Source organism: Coturnix japonica, chromosome 1 (genome assembly GCF_001577835.2).
Source record: "Coturnix japonica isolate 7356 chromosome 1, Coturnix japonica 2.1, whole genome shotgun sequence".
Taxonomy (NCBI): domain Eukaryota; kingdom Metazoa; phylum Chordata; class Aves; order Galliformes; family Phasianidae; genus Coturnix; species Coturnix japonica.
Window position 1 is genome coordinate 149,939,137 of NC_029516.1, and position 11,202 is coordinate 149,950,338.

At 40.2% G+C, this 11,202-nt stretch overlaps 1 long non-coding RNA gene across 2 annotated transcripts in view; it reads left to right on the forward strand.

The window, feature by feature from the left end:
• The first annotated feature begins 2,579 nt into the window (after positions 1 to 2,579).
• The window catches only part of LOC107308122, a 13,678-nt gene continuing 5,055 nt past the window's right edge, over positions 2,580 to 11,202 (forward strand). The window contains exons 1-2 of one of the 2 annotated variants that reach the window (XR_001552650.2): positions 2,580 to 3,372; positions 5,985 to 6,127. This is a non-coding gene — a long non-coding RNA (uncharacterized LOC107308122). The remainder of the gene's footprint in view (positions 3,373 to 5,984; positions 6,128 to 11,202) is intronic. The other variant, XR_001552649.2, reaches the window with a different exon arrangement.

The following is an 11,202-nucleotide window of genomic DNA, read 5'->3' on the forward strand; positions in this document are numbered from 1 at the left end:
GGGCCCCGTCCAACCTGGTCTTGAACACCTCCAAGGACGGGGCATCCACAACCTCCCTGGGCAGCCTGTTCCAGGGCCTAACCACTCTCCTAGTGAAGAACTTCTCCCTAACATCCAACCTAAATGTTAGTGCTGCTTTAGCCCTCCTCTGCCCAAAACTCAACCTGACATGGCTGCTATCAGATCTCTGAAGACGCTGAGTGCTTGTGTATTGACCTAGAGGTTTCCCTTAGCATTGACATAGCTGCTAGTGTGCTCTAGTGAGTGCCTAGCAGGTAGGTAGGTACCCTGCTGCAGCACAAGCACAATGAATTCATACCCCAAGTCATTGCTCCACCTCTCTTCAACAGGAGTATCTCCAGGAGCACTTGCAGAGCTTCATAAGTTGGGTGTTCTGCTTTCCTATAGAAGGGGAAAGCTCTGTGTCTCAGTTAAAGGTGGGAGTTGAAGATATCCTCTAAAAGCATGCAGGTTTAGCCTTATCCCATCTGATTCTGTGCTGCTGGAGACCACACTTAGGAGTGGAAGGGCTTTGCAGATTACTTTTGTCAAAGTTGGACTCAGTGATCCTTTTGGGTCACTTCCAACTCAGGATATTCCATGATCTATGATTCTCTTGTTCTTGAGGTGGATGGAGTGCCAGGAGAGCTACTCATGTTTCCCACCTTCTGGCAGCACATCCTCATCTCCAAATGTAGATTTTCATGAGCTGGTATTGTCTCAGTCACCGCTTTGAAACTGTTTAGGTTTCATGAAGGGCAGAGCTTGACTGACACAGGCTAATTCTATAACCTGACAGTCAACAGGACAAGTGGGGGAAAAAGACAAGAATTTGATGCTTACTGCAAGTGAATGTGTAAATAAATTGTGAGGAGTAGTAGGGCTTTAACGGGAGGAGTTGGGAGAGTCCAAACTATGATATCACATAGCTGAGTCAGTAGAGTTCTTGTGGGAGATGTAAATGTTCATTCCTTCAGGCAGAGGAGATTTGAGTTTCCCAGTGTTCAATGTGTGGTGCTTAATCACTGGGGTACTAAAAAAGCTGTTTTTTTCTAGCTCTGTTTCATGAAAAGGGTGAGGATTCAAGGTCACGCACAGTGGGAGCTTTTTGCTGTCCCTGAATTTCAGCCTTCCATCTCGGCTATCCCTGTCAAGTAGATTATTCAGTTCTCGTTCAGAGTAGAAGACGTAGTTTTGAGAAAATCCCACCTTTTGCAGCCTAATTGCTCTTATATCTGGAATGCAGATGTTCAGCTCATGTCTCCAGGTACCTAAAAGGTAGACCTGTAGCCCTTGCTCTCTCCATGCCTCTAGCGTGCTGCCTATATACAGACAGCAATGCACTCTTTGAAGCCCTTGGCATGTAATTAGATGAAATTCTTCCTTTTTTTTGAGAACGAAGCAATATTATTTTTTTTTTTAAAGATGATAATCAGAGCAGATTGAACTACCTGAGCATGTTGTGAGCTGCATACAGGAAGGCATTTTTCATGTAACCCTCACAGACTTAGTGAAAAGTCACAAAGGTGCCCACAGTCTATCTACATGGAAATTGATGCAACACTGAGGACTTACAAAGTCTTTGAGATGCTAAGTGTGCGTAAACATTTTTGGGATGAGAGCCTGAGGTTGCAAGCCAACTGCCATTATAAATTCCTGTTCTGTCTGCTTACAACTTTCCCAGAACAATTTCCTTGAGGGATTAAGCCTTCTATGATTAGTCTCAGCTCAAAGATGTTATTTTTGAGTGTTTGAACAAAGGCCAACTAAAAGCACGTGCTCTATGAAGATGGATAAATCTGTTTTTAACCTTCAAAATCTGTGCAAAAGTTACTCAAATTGAGGTATGAAGTTTGTGTGCACCCAGTAGACATCAATAAGTTATTCAGGTAAGTTACCTGTCATTGTTTTGGGTTACACACTTCTTAGTACAGCGTGTGAAACATCTTTAGATTAGCTCCACGTAGTTACCATATTCCACAAGAAGAACTGAAGAAATAGAAAATGATATTTAGACAAGTGTTAACTAACTTGCATTATATGATCAACAGTCAGTTAACAATCCAAATAACAACTTCAACTAGACAAAGCACATCTGAAGTAGCCTGATGGAAATATTTTGTAAGTGCTATCCATAAAAATTAATGTCATGTAAGACATTATTTTTCCTTGCTTACCATTTTTCACCTGGGTACATGCTTACACGTATACTATTATTTTTTTTTTTTTTTTGCAAACCTGTTTCAAAATGGATTTCTCAATTCAAAGACTTATTTTCGTATTCATTAGGAATTGTGGGCTTAAAAATAAACTGTTGAAACTGATCATTTGTTCAGTTGTTGTTTGAAGTGGGAAAAGAAGTTTCTAATTTAAAATGCCAGATAGCTCAAAATCAGGCAACAATAAAATTAGCCACCTTCAAGTAGGGGCTGTTTCATTGTTAGTTACATTTCTCTGCAGTTATTCCAAAGAAATCCACCTGCTGTGTTTTAACAAGCTGTATCAGTCTAATTTTGGAAGCAGAGATGCTTCTTTGCCAGGTGGATCTGGCACCTTGTCCACCATGGTCAGTGCTGGTGACCACAGGATAGTCCTGCATTGCCTCCATTGACTCAGCTGGAGACTGAAGGCTGCTGGAGGGTTCAAGTGTAGTGGAATCCCCTCAAACTGAACCTGGTATGTACACACTTCCCAAATGAGCAAGAGCAGGTGGGACTGATGGAGTCCTTGCTGCCAGACTGGGAGAGTGAGTGTCTGGAATAACTCCATTTCAATGTTAAAATCTTTGAAATGAATTGAATTGAAACTCCATTTCAATGTTAAAAAGATTATTTTTTTTTATGATATGAATCTACTGTTACTTTAAACAGAAAGCTTTTCAATGTTCATTAATATTGCTGACTGTAGTCTCCTAAGTTGATTTGCAAAGGTGTTTGCAATTATTTTCTTCCTTCTTAGAGTAGTACTCATAAGAAAACTCACTTTTCAGATGAAAAAGATGTAGCCAATACCAATATCCTCCAAATCGTATCTTTGATCTGAAGAAGTCATTTTAAAACATTCATTATAGATGCACTTGGGGAATGGAGCCAAGTAGGTAGTCCCTTTCTATTTTAATTAACGTCTGCATTCAAGTCCAGCTTTTATGCAAGACTTATAGAAGCTTTTATTATCACTTTAAACTATACAGACCACATGCACAGCAAAACAGTACAGAAACAGTGAATGAAATAAATCCAGTGCCATTCCATGTCCAATGCATTACCAACTAAACCAATGCCATGGTTTCATCACTATTATTGTCTTCTTTTCCTTCAGTTCTCCATTGGTTGCAACCTACAGCAGAAGCAGGATCTGGAAAGTCTCTCTCAGGTATTTTAACCTATAACTATAATAGGTTCAGTTCCATTGTAGTCTGAGGTCATTTATTTAATTACGTTTTTGTAAAATACAGTTTGTAGATTGTTAACTGTTTGATCTTCGATTAGTCAGCCAAGTGGTATAGATAATTAACTGAAGATCAAATAGAACAGTGACCAAGTAATTGAAAAATTGTCTTGTTGCTAAAATAGGCCCTACCCTTTTATATACCTCTGTAAAATCTGGGGGCAAAGTGGAAAGTCCAACAGGTTTGGTTTGTTGGATTTTGGGGCTTTTTGGTCTTTTAGCTTTCGTTTCTTGAGTTCATCAGAAATATAAATATATATAAATATATATATATATATATATATATATAATATGTATGTAATATATATATATAATATATATATATACTGCTTAAGAGTATCGTAAAGTGGAGCACTTTTAGTTCTCTGTGACAAAGACTGTGCACAGTTGTTTTCTTCTCTGACAGAGGAAAGCATTTCAGAAGAAAAAAAAAAGAAAGAAAGAAAAAAAGAAAGAAAAAGATTAGTTTAAGAATGTGCTCGTTTCCTTTGATTACACTAGAAATTCTGTGATGTGTAAAAGTTCTGCAGTTTCTGGTAAGGTAATAAGGTGATAAGGGTGGATAATAGCAGGACAAGGGGAAATGGTTTTGAGTTGAAGAAGGGAAGATTTAGCTTGGATGTCAGGGGGAAGTTGTTTTCTATGAGAGAGGTGAGGTGCTGGAACAGGCTGCCCGGAGAGGTTGTGGACACCTCATCCATCTCTGGAGGCGTTCAAGGCCAGCTTGGATGGGGCCCTGGGCAGCCTGGTCTAGTATTATATGGGGAGGTTGGTGGTCTTGTGTGCAGCAGGGGGTTGGAGCTTTGTGATCCTTAAGGTCCCTCCCAACACAAGCCATTCTGTGATTCTGTGATTCAGAGGTGAGTATATCCATTACACTGAGGCAGAAATCTTAGAATTAGGAGTAAGTAAGTAAAATTTTTAGATTATTATTTTTCTCTCAAACACCAGGCTTGTTTAATACAGAATTATTTACAGAAGCAGAATGTGATACCATTTGGTATTTAGCACAGTCACATAATTTGCGCTGTCATCATTTAGTAACTGGTGGCAAATAATCATTCCTAGTTGTGAAAGGCACAGAGCGCTTCTTCTTGAACTCATTTAATTGAAACTTGTGTATCTTCATTTCCATCTCCCTTTCTGCTGCGCCAACACTGTGTCTTCCCACCTAAAACATATTTTGTGAAGGCAAATATTTGTTTGCTCAAATCCCGAATTTTCTATTGGACTGTGCTTGAGCAAACTTAAACTTTGCTTTGTATATGCATTAGTCGTAGCACAAGTGGACAGCTTACTGAAAGCAAGCACAGACTGGTCATGAGCACAGCAGAAGTAAACATAGTTTTTGTGGGCATAAACTAATAAAAGTCATTTATTTCTGAGCTGTTATTTCACTACTGAAGGACATAGAGGCTTGTTCAGTGTATAGTAAAAGCAGACTATTTAATTCCTCCACTTGTCTGAGGTCTTTGGTTTGCTTCCCTATTTTATAATTGTTCAGGTATTCTCTCTTGGATTATCCCAAGCATTTTAAATTGCTGTGACACTTTTGCTTCTGCACATATTCACTCACAAGCACTAAAAAGTTGAATTAAATGTTCTTCTAAGCCACGAATAGGTTTGAGATTCCCCCCAAAAAAATTTACCAATTTAAGTAGGAAAAAAAGAAAAATGCTGATGATTCAAACGTTATAGTCAGGGGCTTAACTTATGTCACTAGTCTCTGACTATTAATTTTCAGTCACCAAACACCTAAAATCTTATATAAAATATGTAAATATTTGCAGGCTCAGAAGACAAAAAGATGATGTATTTGCTTAGGTGCGGCCTTTTATAGCCTTAGGATTATGCTGATCAAGTAGCCCACCCTACTTCTATGCTTCTGCACCTATCCTGTGGGACAAAATACTGCATTGCCCTAACTGAGGGCATTGCTTCCTGCAGTTAATACTCCCTGACTGGTGTCTCCCAGTGACTCTGTTGTCTCTTTTAAACCTTATGTTAGAAATGAGAGAAACATGGACTATCTGCTCATTAAATCTCATTCAGAAACACCCAGAGTGCTTCCTTTTGAATTGGCAGGTGTCTTCTCAGCAGCTACTGAGGATGGTCAATGGGGAATCCTGGGTGAGATGGCTTTTAGCAGCTCTCTATTGGCTTAGGATGCAGTACTTTTTTACTCTGTGAACAGGAAAAGGAGTTTATAGGATATAAATGATATTCACAGACATGAAGCTGAGGCAGTGTGGAAACCAGACAGGTCCAGGATAGCACATGGGTACTTAATATTCTCAGGAAAAAAAGTGCAATTGCTTAGTTCACGCATTTAGTAAACATGAAATTAGATATGATTTTATAATAAATAATAATGTTTGATGACATCTGCAAAGATGTTGCTAGTAAACCTAAAAAGTGTAATAATTTAAGGACACAGTGTTACTAGATGTCCAGCCAGAGAAATACAGCATACGTGATGTTGGAGAATGCTGGAGTTTTCCAGGGATAATCTGTGTTTGTGTTGCATGTGGCTGCAGGTCGAAGCATTCAGATAATAATCTCTGGCTGTTGAAAGGAGAGGGGAGATCTGTCAAAGCAGGAAAATATTTCAGATCCGGATTCAGCTGCCCCACATCCCCACTAAAGTACCTGATTGAGCACCACTGCTGTAAAAATTGTGGTAAGGGACAGGAACCTTCACCTGCAACTTCTAATCTTCTGGAGCTGCTCATTTATCTCCATCAGCTGCTAGGAGAGTCCAGGGTAATTAGGTGTTTAGTGTATGCATCTAAGCAGGGACCTAGAATAAGGTGGGAGGTATTTAAACTGTACATCAGAACAAAGTGTTTTGAAGATACATGAGACACTCACAGTCAAACGCAGCCTGTATGAAAGTGCTAGAAAATCTACTAGAGAGGCACCCAAAATCAGCCAGAATAAAACAATAAAACATTCCTGTAGAGAGCCATCCTGTACTAAGAAAGATCTTATATAATCTGTAAAATTATTTCTATTATTAATAAATGCAATAATCTTATTTGGGAGAGAACAATTATCTGTAATTAAAGGCGCTTGCCTGATACCAGGATTACAGGTGATTATCCAGTGCAGGAAATACTGGGGTTTTATTCACCAGCATAGTGCTGAGGTATGAAATCACATTCTTTATACACAGTAATATATATATATACATAAAAATGTGGTTTTTTATATTGCATATATAATAAAGATACCTACTTTTTATTTCCTAACTGCAACTTGGTGGTGCTTTCAGCATCTGCTAACTGACACTTCTGCATCTTCATGCTGTCATAAACATCTTCTCTGAGTCAGGATCAGATTCTCCTGGACACCTGAGAGCTCCTTCCTCTGTTTTTTGTCCTCGTTCACACTAAACACCACCATCCACATAAACATGACCTCCCAAAGCAAACACTGGCAGGTAGATGAGCACAGACCTGTGGGCTGAGCTCTGGCTCCAGTGTTTCTTGTTGCCTGTTCTTTGCTACACGTCCGCTGTGTTTGGAGATCCTGATGATGCTTTGTGTTGATTTAAAAACTTTAGAAGACCAAAAATGAATTCTTCAAACTTCTTCATTGCCCAGCTTGTATCTACTGTCCTAACATACCTTTGACCTGTCATTTACATTATTTACCATGTTCCCAAGCACACTGAAGTGCATTCACTGCTGTGCTGTTAGTTTCTTCTTTTTCTCATTTATCTTCTATCCTACTTTTCACTTTGACTCTTTCTCTTTTTTGTTGCTTGGGTCATTTTCTTTCATTGTAAAACTTTTCCCCCCTCCAATTTAGATCAGCTGTAGTTCATGTACCCGTAGCTGCCATCACTTTCAGAGTGCTGCTTTCAGGCTTCCAGTCAGACCAGCTTCTTCTCAGAGAGGGTCACAGAGAGGTTATGCTGCCTCTCCGCTTCTCAGCTAATCCTCTGAGGCCTAGAAACAGGTTTTTCGAGCAGAATAAATAACTCTGCTGAGCCATTACACTCATTACAAAGTGTTAAATAGCTGATTTCAGTGTTTTTGTAGACAATGATGAGTGAATACTGCATTTTGTTTCTTTTTTTAGCCCGCTTTCCTAAGAAAACAAAGCTTACACAACTGTTCTGCCTGGCTGTCCATCTGCTTGTCTGTCAGCTTCTCTTTAATAACTTTGAACCTGTTGGCTGATTTCAGCCTGGGATAGAGAGAGATCATAAAGGTATGCTCACCCTAAAGTTCACGCACTTCTACAGTTTGGCAGTGGACAAAGTCCTGACACCCTGCTCTTGTAGGGAACGGGCATCCCTGCAGCCATTCTGGGCAGCAGCAGCATCCATGGTCTTGCAGTCTGTTGGTTATGACCAGCCACCGCATCTCCCTCCCCTAGGAACAGGGTTCTGTTGCAGAAGGGAAAAGCACCAACAAAGTGGGAAGCAAGGAGACCTGCTCAGTATGGAATACAAAGATGTGTATGCAACTGAGCTTCATTACTGCTGCTGTTTGTGAAATGTATATATTTATGACAAAGAAACAAAGTATGTTAAAAGGTGTTTGGTTTTTTTATAACAGGAGTCTTTCTTTTCTTGGAAAGAGTGTGTGCGTGTAATAGACTCACACTGTGTGTATGTATTCATTTTTCTGCTGAATGGCTCAGTCTGGGATCTGGGTCACTAGGTGCCTCTGAAATACAAACATGAGATGTTAATAATATTGCAGGAGGAATGTCAGACTCTGTCCTTTGGTATCCAAGAGAAGTTGCCTACTGCTTGCAATTTTCAGAGTCCTCCTGGGCATTCAAGTTTCCATCTCCTCTAACTCTTAATCTTCTGCTCGGTACTGAAACAATTTTCAGCTGTTTATTCTTGCAGCAGGCTAGTATCCAGATATCCAGTGACCAGATACTTAGTATTTGTCCTCTGTCTTCCTTTGTGCTGTGGAAGATGAGACTTTGCAGCTGCTGGTTAACAGATTTCATAGTCTAAGATTTTAACATCTTTGTGCTTTAGCTCCGGAGGTCATGGTCTGAATTCTCAGTCATAGCCACAAATAGCAAATACGATAAATCATCTGATTCACATGTTAAGCAATAAAGGTTCACATAACTGCAGTGTCTAAAACACCAATAGCAGTAGCAACTAATACAAATGAACCAGGGAACAAAATATGAACAGCTAAATGTGGCTCATGCATCTGGCATCCAGGCCTGAGTGCTGCTATATTATATCTGAAGTGGGTTGCTAGTGGGAGTGCATTCTAAATAAGGTGCCATCAGCTAAACAAGTCATTCTGTCAGCAACAGCTTTAATGAGGCCTATTTCCTGGGGATTTGCACTTCATACTTGGGTTCTCCATTGTCTAATATGGAACCAACCTTGAGCCAAGATTTTCTTGTGCATGGAGCACACCTTACCTATTTCCTGGAGTGTTTCTCTGCCAGTGCTGTTGAATAGTTGAGTAGTTGAATAGTACCAGACAACCTTGCTGGCCACTGAACTTCATTCATATGTGCTATTAAGATGTCCAAATGAATCCTGGCACTGTTCTGGCCTCTGTTCCTCAGCAATCTCCCAAACAATTCCTGTACACAGCTTAGGAAGAAGTTTAGGTCAAAGCCACTTCCAGCAGGCAGTCCGTATTAGGCCATCCTGTCTGGAGAGAGGGAGCTTTTAGAACTGTTTGGCATGGATTGTTCATTGCCAACTGACTTTAGTGCCAGAGAATGGTCTTGGGAAAGTCTGAAGTAGGAATGTTAAGGTCAGGCTTAAGGTGTGCTGCCATTTCTCATGGTGTCCAGCCCTTTGAATTACATCAACTGAACTGAATCCTAAGCAGAAAGAAGGCCACCAAGAACTAACACATGCTTTTGAACATATACAGTGTTTATGTTATGTAGCAAATAATCCCTACCACTGTGGGCATGTGTATGTGTGTGCAAGTTGCTACTACGAAATCAGCTTTGGGATCCCTAGAAGTGCACTAATCTGAAGCTGAGCACCAAGAGAAGAACACACTTGAATGTTGGGATAATTTCTTGTCTGGTACGTCTGTCCCGGGCTCAGGTGAATGCATATGTTAGCACATGCAGAATGACAAACACAAAGTTAGAGCAAGAATATTGCAGAGTCCTGAAGGGCTGCACCAGGACAGTAGCACCCCTTGGCACAGTCCAAAGCTAGCACTGTTGCTGCTGTCCATTTCCAGCCTGAAGTACCCTCCTGCCTTTTGAAGTTGCAAACAAAAAACCAACAACCTTGGCCTTCTGCAACCTCGTGCAGTAAATCTTTCCAAGCCTGCAGGCAGCTGAAGCAAAGGTTTCAAGCATCAGGAGAATAGTCTGTACTTTTTGCAGCATGAAAACACGAATCCTCAAAAGGAGGATTTAAAAGGTCAGCCATGTTAGGTGGTTCGTATCTGGACTCTTCAGCAGATACAGCTTATGCTCACGGTCTGAACCCGACTCTCAGGCTTCCCTTGATACACCCTCCCTCCTTTCATCTGCTTCCCCCAGTGCCTGCTGGGGCTGGTTTCTCTGTCATGCCCAAAGAAAAAGAAAGAACACATCGACGCTGTGATTTTTCAACTGCATTCCGAGTAATTTCCAAACAATTTACCCTTGAAAAAGGGAAGATTCTTCATGAATTTCCATGATCAAACATGAAAATCCAGATTCCTCATGACTGGGATGGTGATTATATTCATTTATTTACTTATTTTAAAGAAACCCATCAGGAAACAATGTCAGATCAAAGCGACAGCATTAAATACAGGACAGTGCAGCTAGAGAGGGTACAAGACATTATGGGCTGCTGAGATTAAAGACAAATTTTCCACTACAAGGGCAGGGTGAAATCAAGGCCTTGAATCTACAGAAAAACCTAGCCATCCTAGTAGTCCAGCTGCTAGAAATATCCCATTGACTGAATGTTAATGCATCTGTGGGATTTTCAGGAGTGATCTTTGAGGGCAGCAGAAAATGGAATGGAGTTTAATCTGGAAGGATACAAGAAAATTATGTCTTTTTCTGTTAGAATCAAAGCCAAGGAGAATTTGGACACATTCCATTACTTAGGACTGACTCAGCCTCTTTTTTGAATTTAGTGTAGTGTCGATTGCAGAGATGCCAACAATGCTAACCATCAGAATGCTGGGAGGAAAAAGCACAGGTGCTCTCCTGCTCCAGCTATTTATAGGGAAGGCTTGCCATCATATGTGATACAAATGCTCTGGTAGAGTTTTTACATTCCAGAGCCCGAAACCCATCTCTTCAGCTAAAAAACACAGCTTCACAATTATAATAATCTATGAGTTGCAGCTGTTTAACAGAGCTGGGGGAAAAAAAAAAGTAGGTAAGGTATTGAATTTTGCTGCAGGAGGATGGAAAAGCAGGAGTAAATTTAGGAGTCTTTGTATAAAGTATATAAGTTTGTAAGAGAAAATATTAAGGCGCTGGAGAATTTGCGTAGTATGTTATAATAGTATTTTATCAGAAGCTTTACATCCAGTCTTAAGCATATTCAGGATGCAGAAAATGCTCCTAGATACGGACTGGAATTTGGATCTGTTTCTTCTTGTTGTTTGAGGATGCTTCAGGTAAACCAAATATTTTTTCTAGAGTAGTTGGTGTTAGTGTTGGCTTTTGACATTTCTCCTAATTTCATAGAATCATAGAATTACTCAGGTTGGAAAAGACCTCAAAGATCATCAAGTCCAACCACAGCCTAACCATAGTACCCTAACTTTAACAACCCTCTGCTAA